At 44.6% G+C, this 12386-nt stretch overlaps 1 long non-coding RNA gene across 1 annotated transcript; it reads left to right on the top strand.

The window, feature by feature from the left end:
* The first annotated feature begins 542 nt into the window (after positions 1–542).
* Positions 543–6137, top strand: LOC149354978 (uncharacterized). Its single transcript, XR_016289683.1, has 4 exons — positions 543–771; positions 2868–3016; positions 4205–4328; positions 6044–6137. It is a non-coding gene; the product is annotated as an uncharacterized LOC149354978 (long non-coding RNA).
* Positions 6138–12386: the final 6249 nt, after the last annotated feature.

Genomic DNA, 12386 nt, shown 5'->3' with positions numbered 1-12386 from the left:
AGATTCCAGAGAGAGAGAAAACTTTATTTTGCAGCCGCTTCCAGCAACCTTCGAAAAACGACCTTTTTTTTCGTAACGCAAAGATGTTTCGTTCGCTTTAGGTCAATTATAAATACGACTAAACGTTAACAAACTGATTTAATTAATGCATTGGAAAACAAGAAAGCAGTACGCAGAGAATTGCTCACTACAACTGCTCTTTGAGGCGTCTCGCAGTAGTTACATGCTACTGCTTTGGAGGGTGCGCGTCCAGTTCCGTGCTGCTTCTCCTTGGGTAAAGCTTTCTTTTTTTCGCAGGGGTAGAGGCAGCAGAAAGGGAGGAATGAGCCCATTGTGAAAAGGAACCCTTCCTACCAGAGAGCAGGGAGCACGCCGCGCCGTTCGGGAGAGGGCATCCTCCTCTCCACCTCGGCGTGAATGTCGACGGTCTGTTTTTTTTTTTTTCGGTCCCCTGCATTCCAAGGTTGACCGTACCATGCGACTTCCTCTATTGTCGACTGTTGCGTTCTTTGAACAAGCCAAGCTAAGCCAAGCACGTTTGGCTGGCGGTGGACGGTGGTTCATTTTGGCCGTTGTGGTCCACGCCGGCGTACGCCAGCCATTGCGCCACTTTCGTCGTTCCAGTCTTCGTTCTACGTGCAACCAGAGTAACCCTCAACTGTTTTTGCGCGCGTCTTACGCCGACAACGTTTCACCGCAGCTCCTGTAGTGGCCCGAGTGGCTCTTCTTCCTGCCGGGTGTGCGGTGCCCGACACAACGTCGGCCATGGCGGTACGTCTCGAAGCGCTCGCCTCCCTCCCCATGCCTCTGCCGCGGTTCTTCTTCTTCTCTCTTCTCGACATGTTCTCAGCGCACTCTTCTGCGTCGTCGGATTTTGTCCGTGCTGTGCTCCGCGCGCACCTTAGCGTGCCAGCTCGAGCTTCTGCCTGCTTCATCCATCGTCGCCTGGATTATCGCCGTGCTGTATTGTTTTCAGGAGGGACCTTTGGCGTGCGCGCCTTTCGCGCTCCTTTCCATTTCACGCGCGCCTTAGTGCGCCCGTTTTCATAATCTAGGTTGCTCATCGGCTGCTGCATGTGCTTGGCTACATCTGCTTTGCGCTCACTTGGATACACTGCTTGCTCGTGTTTTTTGGTAGCGTCGCACACTCGGTGCAACCTATCATGTACCGCATCAAGGCAGTACGTGATCAAAGGGTTGGCGTTGACTGGCGGCCTGGTGCAGAGCGCGTGTGAATCGTTTACGTTATAATGACGACGTGGTAAATTAACTCTTATATTGTTGGCATTCGAACCTCCGTGTATTTGTGTCGCTGCACTGGCAGGGAGGCTTGCATTCCAAATGCTTAAAGGCTGTCTTCGTAAAAGGAATGACGAGAGGCTGCATGACTAGCATTGCTTATTTCATTGTTTGCTCAGAGAAAGCGTTTGTTGTAAGTGAGCAGTAGCCGCTATTTTTCATTGTTAAGTAGCAACATCAGCCAGCATGCATAATTATTTTTACACTTGAATGACTGAAAGAGTATCACAGCATTGCCTTCATTTTTTTTTCTTGTTGCTTGCACAGCATCAATTATTGTGCCTGCAGATTGCACTTTTGCATGCGTTTTGCATTTTCGCGAGCAAATTTTAGGCAAGAAGTTTCAAAGGCACCGTGTATTGACCTGAAGTGCTCACTATTAATGTAGCAGTATTTGCCATGCTGAATATCAAATCTACATACTTCAAAGCGTGTTTAGCATCTTGTCTGCATAGACTCTTGCCTTCAAGGAGAGCTTGGAGGTTTCACTTATCTGCTTAGTGTTTGAAGTAACAGCCATCACTGATAATAATACTTATTACAGACATGTTCTGCATGTACAGTCAGGGCGGAATGAAATGCAAACACACATATGTCGTACTTTTCTACTTTACAGCGAGATATTCATTTAGAAAAGGCTTGTAAATGAGTACTTCAGTAGATTCTTTACCCTGAAACATGAATTAGGCTAGCTGTATACTGCAGTTGAAAGCACACAGGCAAAATAATTTGTCTTGTTCATCCGCGTGGCTCATATTTCATTCCAGCCTGACTGTACACTACTCTCCCAGCAGGTAGCCCAACTGAAGCATGCACTGTCTTGTGAAAAATGCTGCACATATGTTTTAGAAGGGTGCGTAAAACAATGTGCAGCTGCTAATATTGAACTATTAGTATCTGAGACCTGATATTCAACTGAATCGTCAATCTGTCTCCTGCTAGGAAGGCACAAGCATCACGCCCATGGCTAATTGACTGCCCTTCACCCCTGTATTGGTTTCACTCCTTGAGTTATGGTATTAATTACCAATTTTACTACAAGGATATATGAGAGCACATTGTGAGCTAAATATGGTTAATGAAGGTCTTCCACTCTGTACAGTGATGTGGTTGGTCTTGTACATCTTTACTAATGTCTTAATTTTGCTTTATGCAAGCCTTGCCTTCCTATTGTATCCTATGTCCTCCATGTCCTCCTATGCTACTGCCTTCCTCCTGGTCCTCTCTTCGGCCATTTCTCCTGTTTCCTTTGCACTAGCTATTGGTCCGGTGCCTGCTGTGAAAATGACAGCCAACACTAAGTCCCTTCCTTTATTTCCATGAAATCTTCACTGCTACTACTAATGCTGATAGTACTATATCACTATTTTTGTGATAATAATGTACAAGATAGTAGCTAAGCCAATGGTAGCTGAGTTGAATATCATGCATATCTTGCATTCGATACATTAACATATTCACTATTACAATACCCTCAATTTCTTTCAGTTCAGACATTTGGGCATAGATATTTTATGCTTTTTTTCTAGTTTAGTCCACTCAAACAAACTTTGCTTTTTGCATTGCAGGTAGAATCTACAATGAGTGCCGCTCTGTCTTATGAGCAGGAAGCAGTATTTATGGATCCTTTTCTTGGAAATGACAAACCTTCTATCGCCTTATGTGCTGAGCCTTCATCATGGGGGAAGCAAATGTCATGACTTGGATTTCTACAGAGGTGAGACATCATACCCAGCCTCATTTTTTCTGCGACGTGCTTAGGGGATTAGCAAACCTTCGTTTAGTACTTCTTTCACCTTTTTTCAGTGCTCCAGCATGGTGAATAGATATGGTACTCTGGCTATAACATAATGATATATGGCCACATTATAAAGGCGTATGAATTGCTGCACTTATACTATTTTGCATGGCCCTCTTTTAATGCTTTTTCAGCCTTGGTTTGTTGAAACGAGTAGCAAAAATGAACACAAGAACGAGAAAGAACTAGGACTTTCTATATTTTACACACATTTTCTGGCTTCAGCGAATTAATGCCAAATAGCCCAGTTCTGCACTTTCAGTTAAGCACAGCTATATCTGTATTAACAATTTTATGCAGGGACAAAAGGCATTTTGCATTTATATTATGTACCTCCTCAATAGCTCAGACAATATGAAAAATTAATTTCATTTTTTTTTGTTTTATACTACAAGACGTCATATAGAGAGCAAAGCTATCAAAACTGAATGCAAAACGTGCACAGTTTGCGTGTACTTGCAGAGGCTTGTGAACAGAGCCCATAGGATTTTTTCCTTTATACAGAATGGAAGGTTGAAAATTTTTTTGCACAATTAGATCGTGATTGGAGCATGAAGTTACATGTTAGAAGATGAAACCTGCCATATTGTACAGGGTCGTCCACTCTTAGTGCAAACACGTGAGCGCATGGCTGTGCTCTTTGAAAGGCTCATTGGAAGGCCATCGAAACGAAGTGGCAGATGAGGCGAAACACCACATTCAGCTCCTTCTCCAGCGCCACACTGCTGCGATGAGCGGCTGTGTCACTTGCAGTGGCTGTCTGAAAAGAGCGGCCATGTGTTCGCAGTAAGAGTGGATGACACTTTACATTTTTTATGCTAGAGTGCCGACTCTTGCATCCATCTAAAAACATTCATGCAGGTTATCTGGTTAGCCTCCTTCCTTGATACCACATTTCTAGAAATGATACTTAACTATGTCAGCTTTATTTTGATCAGAATTTATAAGAATGTATCGCATACACCAAATTTTGTGATCATATATGACAAAATTCAAAATGTGATTCATGATTGGTATTGTTTAGTCTAGGGCAGTAAAATGCCATGTACCTAGTGCAAAGTAAAATTAAATATGACCAGTCTAACAAAACAAACTCCTTTTTTTTAGAGGGAAATCTTTCGACTGAAATGCTGGAGTGGCTTGACGTGATGAAGACATTGACAGGAGTGCACTAAAAAGTACCCATATTTGGGATGGCACGAGAACTGGCAGACAGCTCTTCAAGCAATTGGTGAGTACCTTGGTGCTCTGTTTCTGCTGTTTAGTATGTGACCAGCTTTTGTTTTTCACCTAATAAGAGTGCGTATCCTTAAAAATATCAGCACAAATTGAAGAGAATTTCGATATTCTTGCATGAGATGCCACTGCGAGAACTTGGAAATAATGATATCTCGCATGTACACTTCACTGCTGAATACAGTAAGCACTGCTTGATAGCTAAGTGCCTCTGACGTATGAGAATATAGATAGGTTGCTGCACAACATGTGGAACTGCCCTGTCGAGCACTTTGTCTTCAGGAAGTGGAGGATTAAGTAGTAATTTCTTAAAGAATTTCTAGAAAATAGCGCAAACCACACGACCGGGAAGAAATAGCTGATGCAACACACTGACTCGAATGACACCATGTGCATGAAGGACCTTATGGAGTTCGCTGCTATGTTGCACGAGAAGAAGGTCACGCAGGATAGGTGTCAAAGACGAGCTGATTCAGGTGCCTTGTTTCTGTCCCTAGTACTCACTGCAGAACTCAATGAACAAGCAGCAAAGGTTACAGCTGAGCATGGCCAGACTCTTGCGCTTCCCTCCACAAGCAAGCTGGAAGCACAGTCCTTTGATACCTTTAATGCGTTTGCTCACAACATACATTGTTGCAGCACGTGGCGAGGAAAGGTACACATCCTTGATTTTAGTGCCAGTGCACTCACAGACCCCAGTAACAGATGATTGAGGTATCCTGTCATATCGACAGGCATCTCATGAGGAATGAATTCTCAGGCTTCAGAACTTATAGTGCTCTTTGCAGAAAATGTCCCAAGGTTTGTTGCCACATGGACCTTTTCGAAATAATGGCCTAGAAAGGCGAGCCTTCCTTATGTATTTTGTGAAAAAATGCCTAAGACGTGGGTATTTCTGCTTCTTCATGGGTGCTGAAATGTTTTTGAGGGAGAAGTTTTGCTGATATAGAACGGTTTTGAAAAAGAGAAAAAGAGACTTTGAGGCTGTGCAAAGAAGCAGGAATAACATTTCACAGCTGATGAAGAAGCAGAAAGACTCATGTTTTAGCCCTTTTTTGCACCAGACACATGAGGACACTTCATCTTTTTGGGTCATTTCGATAAGATCCACATGGCAACAGCATTTGGTTAGATTCCTGCAAAGAGCCCATTCTGAAAGCATGAGGATACGCTCCTTGTAAGGCGTACTGCACACTTATTGGAATATCTCAATGGGCAGTGACCGGTATTTATGACTGCATTTTCATTCGAAATCGGAGATCTATACATTTTCTTGTCCGTGCTGAGATAATTGAAGCTGTGAGCGAGCATAAGATTTGGGGAAGTGCACTTGCACATTGCTTGTGGGCAAGTTTTCGGCCATACTAAGATGTTGCCATGGTTCCTTGCTCACTAAGGTTTGCAGTGAGTACTATGGACAGCAAGAAGGTATCTGCATTGAATTGTTTTTGGCACCCAACCTGAGCTACCTTCTTTTCGGCAGCTCAGGGCATTCATGCACACAGTGTTGTCCAGGTAAGCGCATTGTGTGTTTTTTCCTGGTCCTGTGGATTTTAGTTTCTTTCCTGTAAAGAAAAAATGAATTTGGTCAATGAAACGTAATGGTTTGGTTCTCATTAAATATTTTTGCAAGACCCTACAAAAGCCAGTTGGTCAATAGTGAATAGTTTGATTGTGTTTACTAAGTGAGGTCTTTCTTATGCTTTTCAGATGAATCTGACAGCAATATGCAGAAGTACAATGTATGCAATTTGTCATGAAAATAAAACGTATGTGCCTTTACTCACCCAAACACTCTTCTTTCATTCTAAGCCACATGCTTTGTATGTACGCAATGCACAACATGCATAAAGGAAGAGCTTGTGTGTAATAGTACTTCATTTCTTCTCCACCTGGACTGCTATTGTACATGATTGAACGTGAGCCAAGACACGTTGATCAGTTACACAAATTAGGAATCTGGATGCAGTTGACAGCTTATATTCAACTTAACACTCCACGCCATCATTCTGGCCGCAACATGCATCAGCAGTGTCAGTATGACTTCAGAGGGCTTGCCAGTATGGTCGTCTGGCTTTAAAGTTTTGTTCAAGCCATTGGCGACAAGCCGCATCACTTGAGTACACGGAAAAAGGTCCAAGAGAGGTTAAGCGTCAGAATACGTAAACAAATTTTTTTACAGTTGGCTTACGTATGAGTATACAGAGAAGGGTCCGAAAGAGTTAAATGTAGGAATACGTAAACTAATTTCTTTTTACGGTTGATGTACGTACTGAGTCCTTCTTAAGGACTTGCCGTGTTTCTCAAAGTGTCCGTTTATGAATTGCGGAAAGTGCTCGGCAACGCATTGCCTCCAGGTTTCTACGTAAACTTGAGCAAATTTTTTTACAGTGTACCGCTAGTGTAGACGCGGAAGCTTGAAAATATTACATTTCTTATCCTCCCCAACCTACGGTATTATCCTGCGTTAACAGTAGATTTACCTTCTTACCGCGAGGCAGGCCTAAATGAAGCTGTCGTGGAACCACACGCCCTATATCAAAGAGAAAGAGAGAATGAAAAAACACACTTAATTAGCGGTCACTCAAAGCTTCCATCGGCATAAAGTCGGGTATATCGGAGGGCGATGCTTCATATCAGACTCACTTTCATCTCATGTTCGCTTTCATCACGAACTTTCATGCCTGAGTTTGCTCGCTATTAACAAAACAGGCGATCACCTTTCGTTTTGAAACGCAAACCAGTTTCTGGTAGAAGAATTTAGTATACCACCGTAGCGTCTGCACAGATTCTAATCACCCTCAGAACAAACAATTTATATCGAGGGCGCTTACCACCGAACGGCTAGTGAACAAAAAAAGGGTTCGCAGTTTCCTTTAAAAGAAATTCAGAGCTTAGATATATGTGGCAGCACGGGGAGACTGCAACAGTTCTCCCTAATAATTTCGAGCTGTTTCATTCGTACAGTCAAGTTTTCCATGCACCGCCGTCACCCTTCACCTTCTGGTCATGCGTCGTTCGGTGGTCGCCGGTCTCTGGTGGGCTCCCCTCTCACCCTCCACACCATTCGATACCGACGCTGTCGGCGGCAGCTGCCCTGAGCGGCGGGCGCCTAATTGGCGGCTGCGACAGCTGGAAACCGGGCTCGCGTGGCTGACCGGCCCACGGCGCACACCCGTTACGCCCACGTGGAGTAAAACTTTCTCCCGAACTCAGTTGAGAGCGCGAGCGACTTCACTCGGACGCGGGTAGTGAGTGAATCCAAGTGAAAGTTCGCTAATTCTGTCCGCTTCGGCATGCCGCTCAGGCTGTTGCGATCGGCCCGCAGCGAGCACACTCGAAGGCGTTGCATAGGTAATCGTGCATCTGTAACTCGGTTCCAGTGACCGGGGCGGAAAAAGGTTGCGTAGCATCCGACGCGTGACAGTTCTTCGACTTCGCAAAGGCCCCGTATTATCGTGTGCCAAGAATTGGGAAGTATCGGCGCTGGATAAACTTACAGACCAGTGGGGACCCCAGCGCAAAGCACCTGAGTAGACCGACAATTAGACTCGCGCGATGCACATGACTAATAAGAAAATTGGGAGTGTATAACGAAAGAAAAGAGGCGCTAACTTTTCCTAACTCTGGGCAACCCCTAAAGATAAGGAGAAGTAAATGTATGAAAAATATATTTAGTTCGAAGAAGGCGTACAGAAACAGTGAGCAGAAGTGTACGGGATACGAGTGCGAGGAAATTAAATTATTCTGGCGATGTTAATCACGTAGATCCGCGAAATGCCTGCAATAATGTAGGGACGGGCGTGCTCGATCCGCTTTTATTAATACAAGGCGAAAATAAGACTACGTGAATAGGACAAGGACAAGAGGCAATGAAACGAATACGGCACTGCGGGCGCAGACTTACAACTGTTTACTGAGGAAGCGAATGTAGGGGCGATACAATAAAGAGGGCTAAATATAAAACCACCTTTGTTACTCACGCATGAACAAATAATCAGTAGCACAACTCTTCCTCAAAAGTTTTGCACACAAGGAGAAAAAAACACAATATTAGCGATGTCGCTACATCACACGAAGCCAGATCAGTAAACGAGAAAAACCAGTTATCACAGCACTAGTAGCTTTCTTTAAAAGAACAAATAAAAAGCAAGAAGGAAAGGAGGTTGACGGTACAATGTAAATTAATTAGCAAGGAGTAAAGGGCAGAGTTCAGGTACTAAAATGCGATATGACAGCATTAGCAGTAGAATGGAAAAGAACAATCAACTATGATGAAGGCGAAGCTAACCGATGGGGCGCAAAAATTGAACATCCACCGATATATGCAATGCAGGAGAAGGAGACATACAACCATTAGGAACTGATGCCATCCGAATTTTCAGATCCACCCTGCGAGAAAGTAACCATAGATTTGCTCGAGTATAGAGTAAGAAATTTTGTAGTCATCGACGAGTGTTCCCGCTACCCGGAACTTGCTCTGCTGTCGAAAATGACTGCGGGCGAAATCATCACCCCTGTCAACTCCATTTTCAAGGAGCATGCGACACCTGCAGAATGGTAGCAGATCCAAATTCAGCACGGTCATCGGCTCAGCTTTCCGCAAATTTGCGGCGGAATGGGAGTTTTAGCATGTCATCTCTTGTCCTAGTTTTCCTCGATGTGGGAGTTTTAGCATGACATCTCCTGTCCTAGTTTTCCTCGATGCAATGTTTTCGTTGAAGCTGCGTACGCATCGTCGAGAAGTTTACCGATAATAGGCGGTAGTTACGTTGCTGTTCAGTCTTACAGAACCAGACGTGTAGCTAGTGAACAGAAAATGGGACGAAAACTGCGAACGTCTTTGCCCATGGCAAACAACAACTCGTAACCTGCATTTATCGACAAGTAGGCCCCACAGGAGTGGAAACGAAGGGGTTCAGCCGAACAGAAGAATAACCACATTATTAGACACGGAGCTCACCTTCTTCAAGATTTCTAGCCACGAGAACCTGCTCGGGTAAAACGCTAAAAGAAGACGGGTACCGTGTCGTCTACAAAGTCTCCTAGGTCCTACATCGTGGAGGCCGACTCGGATAACGCGCGAAGAAATAGAATTCATGAAGCACCACTACCCAACGTCCAACAAAGAGGTCGTTTGTCGCAAAGCCCAGTGCAATGAAAAGCGGCACAAACGGGAAAAGCGATTCTGTGGCGAAAGCAGGGCAGCTTCTGTGGCGAAGAAAAAGAAAAGCATGCGTTCTGGGAGTAGAGGAAAATGTAGAACGTCCGACTCTCACAATTTTTTTTATTTCGCACATTTGCCATAAAGGCTTGATTTGGGTTCACTGTATACTATAGGAAATCATGTAAGGAATTTTCGTGCAGGAACCCGAGGAGGCTTCTGCTCTTATTGTTGTCGATCAACTGCTCGAAGAAATCGTTCCTTCTGGTCGCCGTTAGTGCCACTTGCCGTAAAATTCGTGTCCGTGAAAGTGTTGTCCCTGCAGAAGTCCACTGCAGGTGGTGCACATCCACTTCTGAATCCGGTGTGGAACACGTCGAGCAAGTGGTGCGTCCTGCGTCTTCTTAAGAGCCCCATCGGCGCGTGACCGACGAGGTAAGGGCAGCCGCAGCCCTGATCCTTCTAAGGGAAAACAATTATTTTCTCCCTAAACTGCAAACAGTTTGAAATATAAATGCAAGCGCGTATCCAATACATCGCCGATACCTCCTCCAATCTCGATAAGCTATGAAGGAGGGGAAAGTGCACGGGGTGATGAGGGATTGCGTGCTTTTCCTTAAAGAGGATACTGAGATGGGGAGAGCAAAGCGGGCGTTAAAAGGGAGCCTTGTGGGGGATATATTAGTGTTTGGAAGTTGGTGTACAAGGTTGTCTATTTTCATCTGCTCAGCGTTCTAAGCATCGCCTTGTGCCCAGCGTATCTGGACGCGTTATCTTTGTTTTCTTATGGAGTGTATGGATCTTGTGAGTTGCACATAGTGTCTTTGTCACTCTTTACAGTTGTTTTATGGATGCTAAGGAGTGTGTACAGATATGGATTTGTCTTAAAGACTATTTTATTTGTGGCCTACACAGCAGCACGAATTGCATAAAGTTCCATAACAAGCGGGTCCTGGTGGTCTGACACGTATTCATGATGTAGTACGTTTAGCTCTCTGTGTGTCGGGCTAGTGGCTGCTGTTCTACCGCCCTTTTCTACAATCAACCCATCTGTAAACGCAATACATATTCTTTGGCATACAACAACCAGAGGTCGTGTTCTCGGCTTCTCTTTACGACGATGTTTAGTAGTCTTGTTTGTCGTGATAGTCGTGAATTCTCGTGGAGGTCAGGCACTGTAGGCGTTTGCACTGTTCCGAATTTTACAAGGATGCTATGGGCATGACGTACTTTCGTTTCAGATTTCTTGTTGTCTCTCGCCGAACAATTAGTTCTGTCAGTGTATTCATCTGTGGCAATTCCTCCAGAATTGGCATGGGGGTAAGTTTTGGTGAGGACTTGAACGTGCGCATTCTGTTCCTAGTTATTGTTTCCAACGGTTCCCATTGTCGGCTCATCAGACACTGGAACTGGGCTTAGCAGAGTTTCCTGAGCTAAAGCACCGGTTGTACAAGATGTCTTGCCATCTCTGTTCGGGCTCTTCCTCCCCCTCGACGAAATGCGTTTGATCAAGTTCAAGGTGGCCGCTGTTGCTTTTTTCATCCTATGCAGCCATTGTGTTCCTTTGCCAGATTTATGGATATGTAGTCCAAGGACGCTGAACTCATCTACTTCTTGTAATGACTGATTTTCTATCTTTTGTGTCACTATTTGAGTTCCTAATTGCTTTCTCCCATTCTTGTTCGCAACATGAATGTAGCTGGACTTTTGTGCCGACAGCTCCAGGCCTGCATTGCGTACATACTCATCTAATGTATTTAAGGCCTCTTGCAGATAAAAATTCTTTGCCTCAAGTCGTTTATGATAACGCCAAATCATGACATCATCCGCGCAAAAAATGTACTTCACCTGTGATATTTCAGCTGATTTCTATGCCAGTGGTATGGACGGTATATTAAATAACGAAGACGCCAAAACTGAACCTTGTGGTACTCCTCTGTTAGAAGTGTAATTACCGATTTATTGTCCGTTTATCCGGACAGCAAACGTGCTGTCCTTAAGCAGACTATGTACTGTTTTTATGGCCTGTAAGGAAATGCCTATACGTTCCAAGTTGTCAAGGATCTTGGCATGTAACACGTTGCCGTATGCCTTCACCACGTCTCTAGCCCTCCCAGTGTGTAAAAGATGGCTATTAGGCAACATATGTATGACCTCTTCAGCCAGTACAGCCAAACCAGTTTCTATGACAGGGCTTGTACGTAACCCAGTTTGTCGAGTATACTTTTTGTTCCATTTGCAACCACCATGATAAGCGCGTGGCAACCATCTTTTCATAAATCTTCGAAAATGTACGCGTTAACGAGATAGGCCACCAAGATAGCAGGCTTGTGGGAGGTTTCCCAGCATTTGGTATTGGAACCACCACCGAGTGTTTGCAGTCTGTGGAATTTCTCCTCCTCGCCATACGTCATTTATTACATCCAGCAGGCTTCAACTGTGAAGATCTTGAAGACCTCATAAGGAGCATCATGTCATAGAGCATAGTTTCAACTCGCAGCCAATAACTCTAAGTAAATAGATGGTAATGTTATCCCCGTTTTATCAACCGCGTCCTATATCGGTGAATGGGCAGGATACTGTGCATAATTCCCGAACAAAACAACTGAAACCTGATCTACAACCTCCTCTTGCGTTAGCTGTAAGGCGACTCTAATACTCTCCGCATGCTATTTGATCTGCCACCGCTTTTTTTCCATGCAGTGGAAAGTCCTCCGGGGGGCATTTTTGGTCGTCCCTGAGCCCAAACGACAGCACCAGTCGTTCCACCTCTTATGAGCCAGCTGCTCTTCGTAACGACGGGCCTGCGCCTCACTCGGTTCACCGCATTTTTTTTCCACGCCTTGAGGGTGCTCAACAGCCTGTATCTGACCAAATATTTAGGGGAAT

The sequence above is a fragment of the Amblyomma mixtum genome, chromosome 3 (genome assembly GCF_055824585.1).
Source record: "Amblyomma mixtum isolate Tamu chromosome 3, ASM5582458v1, whole genome shotgun sequence".
In the NCBI taxonomy this organism is placed as follows: domain Eukaryota; kingdom Metazoa; phylum Arthropoda; class Arachnida; order Ixodida; family Ixodidae; genus Amblyomma; species Amblyomma mixtum.
The sequence above is the reverse complement of the archived record's forward strand: the minus strand, read 5'-3'. Positions and strand labels throughout refer to the sequence as shown.